This window comes from Hordeum vulgare, chromosome 6H, assembly GCF_904849725.1.
Source record: "Hordeum vulgare subsp. vulgare chromosome 6H, MorexV3_pseudomolecules_assembly, whole genome shotgun sequence".
In the NCBI taxonomy this organism is placed as follows: domain Eukaryota; kingdom Viridiplantae; phylum Streptophyta; class Magnoliopsida; order Poales; family Poaceae; genus Hordeum; species Hordeum vulgare.
Window position 1 is genome coordinate 185374960 of NC_058523.1, and position 4105 is coordinate 185379064.

A 4105-nucleotide genomic window follows, 5' to 3' on the forward strand; every position below is an offset into this window, starting at 1 on the left:
ATCTTTGCATATGTCAACTACCGTATGAGCAGTCTAGTCATGATGTTTCCCTTTCTAGCTTGCCTTGAATAATGTTGAGTCGTATTGTATAATTATGTTATTTTCTTATTCGCTTTTCCATGTGAACTCTTTCCTGGTGTTTTATGACCATGCTTTTCCCTTATTGAAGTTTCTCATCGATTGGGCGATTTGCAATGGGAACAATAATTTAAGATGAAAGGAAGTTGTAGCCAAGGCGGCGATGGAACCCCTATCCGTCGATCCGCTAGGCAGGCAGGTCAACAACCGGAAGACCTACCACCTCCACCACCCCAGGCACCAAATACTGAGGAGATCATGAGGATGTTTGAGGAGAAGAGGAATCAGGATCTTATGGAATTTCTGAAAAGCATGCAGGCTATGGTAGGCTAGAATAACAACAACTGGGCACGTTCCAAGTTGTCAGACTTTTAGCGCACTAAGCCTCCCAATTTTGGCCAAGCCGTGGATCCAACTGAAGCCAATGACTGGCTAAGGACTATGGAGAAGAAACTAGATATAGCCCGTTGCGATGAAGCAGACAAGGTTCCTTTTGTCACTCACTACTTAGAAGGGCCAGCAGCTATATGGTGGGATAACACAAAGGCAACATGGCCCTGTGGAGAAGAGATTACATGGGAAAGATTCAAGGAAGCATTCCGTAAATATCACATCCCTACTGGTATAATGAAGGTAAATCAAAGAGTATTCCTTGCTCTTACACAGGAGGCATGACGGTAGCCGAGTATCTGAACAAGTTCAACAATCTAGCACGATACTCTACCCATGACGTATCCACTGAGGAAAGGATGATAGATCACTTCCTAGGAGGTCTGAATCATACCATCCGTTGTCAGCTCTGTATGCTGGACTTTCCAGACTTCCAGACCCTTGTGAACAAAGCCTTCATAGCCGAACGAGAGCTTAAGACCGGGTAGGATGACCGCAAGAGGAAGTTTGAACCCAAGAAGGACAACAAGAAACAGATTGCACAAAAGCCACACACCTGGCAACCAAACACCACCGTCTACAAGCCTACCTGGAACAATAGTAACAATACCAACAAGACAGTGAGCCGGAATAAGGCCTTCGGCAAACAGCCAGTACTAGAGGATTGTCGCCGCAACAACACCTGTTTCACTTGTGGTCAAAGTGGAAACTATGCAAAATAGTGCCCCACCAACAACGGAAAACCATCCTCTAACATCAAGCTGCAGGTCAACACCATTGGACGCCGCCCTAACCCCAAATAAAATCCAGGACGCGTCTACCATATCTCCGCCGAGGAAGCGTGCGAAGCTGCAGAAGTCATTATCGGTATGTTCCCTGTTAACAACATACCCGCGGTAGTTTTATTTGATTCAGGGGCTTCCCAATCATTTATTTCGAGGAGTTTTGCCATCGTGCACAAATTTTCCCCTTCTTTATTGGATAAGATCATGGTGGTAAAATCCCCTGGCTCTATGCTCAGAACAAATCTCATATACCGAGATTTGGAAATACGGATACAAGGAGCTACATTTCTAGCTGCACTGATTGCTATCGAATCCTCGGGATTAGATGTGATACTAGGTATGGACTGGTTGACACCCCATCAAGTGTGTATCAACTGTGCCACCAGAACTGTGATGCTGGTTAATCCAGCTGGAAAAACCGTCCAATTTCTTGCCAACAAGATAAAGTCAAGGAAAGGAATGGCATACCAAGCAAATGTCATGGACATGAACTTGATTCTGGTGGTATGTGAATTTCTGGACATGTTCCCCGAGGAATTACCAAGAATGCCACATGACCGAGAGTTGGAGTTCGCGATTGAATTAGTTACCGGTACTGCCCTAATTTACAAGAAATACTATCGTATGCCAGGTCCTGAGTTGGCAGAGCTAAAGAAGTAGTTGGACGACTTGTTGCACAAAGTATACATCTGTCCAAGCATCTCACCATGGGGATCACTAGTACTGTTTGTGAAAAACAAGGATGGAAGTTTGAGAATGTGCATAGACTATGGTCAACTAAATGAGGTCATTATTAAAAATAAGTACTCGCTCCCACGCATTGAGGACTTATTTGACCAGTTGAGTGGAGCACGAGTATTCTCCAAAATTGACCTCAGGACTCAGTATCATCAGCTAAAAATTAGGAAAGAAGATATACCTAAGACAGCATTCACCACCCGATATGGCATGTATGAGTTTACGGTCATGTCGTTTGGACTGACAAATGCTCCCTCCTATTGCATGAGCATGATGAACAAGGTCTTCATGGATTTCCTAGACAAATTTGTGGTGGTGTTCATTGATGATATCCTGATATATTCTAAGGATGAAGAAGAGCACAAGCGACACCTCTGCGCTGTCTTGGAAAGACTGAGATCCCATCAACTGTATGCCAAGTTCAGTAAATGCGAGTTCTGGCTAACAGAAGTGAGATTTTTGGGACACATTCTGTGAGAACAAGGTGTTGCCGTCGACCCTAGTAAGGTAACATCAGTGTTAAACTCGAAGATACCAGTCTCACTGACCGAAGTCCATAGCTTCCTGGGATTGGTAGCCTACTACCGATGTTTCATAGAAGGCTTCTCCAAGATAGCTAAGCCACTGACGGAATTGCTCAAGAAAAATCAGAGATTCGTCTGGACGACAGCATGCGAAATCAGTTTCCTTGAATTAAAGACAAGACTAACGACCGCACCTGTCCTACTCCTCCCGAACATTCACAAGAGTTTTGACATTAACTGTGATGCTTCCCGACAAGGAATCGGCTGTGTGCTGATGCAGGAAGGAAAGGTTGTAGCATGCGCATCTCGGCAGCTATGACCGCATGAAGAGAACTACCCCACTCATGACTTGGAGCTAGAAGCCGTGGTTCATGCCTTGAAACTTTGGAGGAATTACCTTATCGGATAATGGTGTGAAATATACACAGACCACAAAAGTCTTAAGTACATTTTCACCCAACCAGATCTGAATCTCACACAATGATGATGGCTTGAACTAGTCAAGGACTAAGACCTTGGGATCAATTATCATCCGGGAAAAGCCAATGTGGTTGCAGACGCTCTTAGTAGAAAGCCAATCACGGTAAATGCATTAATGGGAAGTATGCATCCGAGACTCCAAGAAGAATTTGTTAGTATCAACATGAGACTATACGGTCCAACTACTCCAGAGACCCTGGAAATTAACACCCCTCTCATAGAAGAAATCAAGAAAGCTCAAGGATCAGATGAAGGAATCAGTAAGATCAAAGAGTCGTTCCCGAAAGGGAAGGACAAGTCCTTCCGAGTGGATGACCAAGGTATCTTATGGTTCGAGAGAAGGACATGTGTCCCCGACAAGGATAGCCTGAGACAACAAATACTCAGAGTAGCGCATGATTCCGCATATTCTATTCATCCAGGAGGTACAAATATGTACCAAGATCTAAGAAGGACATTTTGGTGGTCAGGAATGCGAAGGGATATAGCCTATTATGTCGCCTGTTGTGATATATGCAACAAGGTTAAGGCAGAACACCAAAAGCCTGCTAGGTTACTACAACCTTTACCGGTTCCCCAGTGGAAATGGGACAACATATGCATGGACTTCATTGTTGGACTACCCAAGTCGAGAAGGGGCAACGATGCTATCTGGGTCATTGTGGATATGCTCACTAAAGTAGACCACTTTATTCCGGTAAAGACCACTTTGAACACCAACCAACTGGCGCAGTTATACATGTCCCGGATAGTAAGCCTCCATGGAGTACCCAAGTTGATCACCTCAGATAGAGGCTCTTTATTCACCTCGGCATTCTGGCTACAACTACATCAAGCTTTGGGAACCATGCTGAAACACAGCACAACATACCATCCTCATACCGATGGACAGACAGAAAGAGTGAACCAAATACTGGAGGACATGCTTCGGTCATGTGCTCTCACCCATGGACCCAAATGGGAAGATAGCCTACCCTATGCAGAATTTTCTTACAACAATAGCTATCAGACAAGTCTGAAAAATGTCACCGCTCGAGGCATTATATGGAAGAAAGTGTCGTACCCCTTTGAACTGATCCCAAGCAGGAGATAGTCGCATCTTTGGAATAG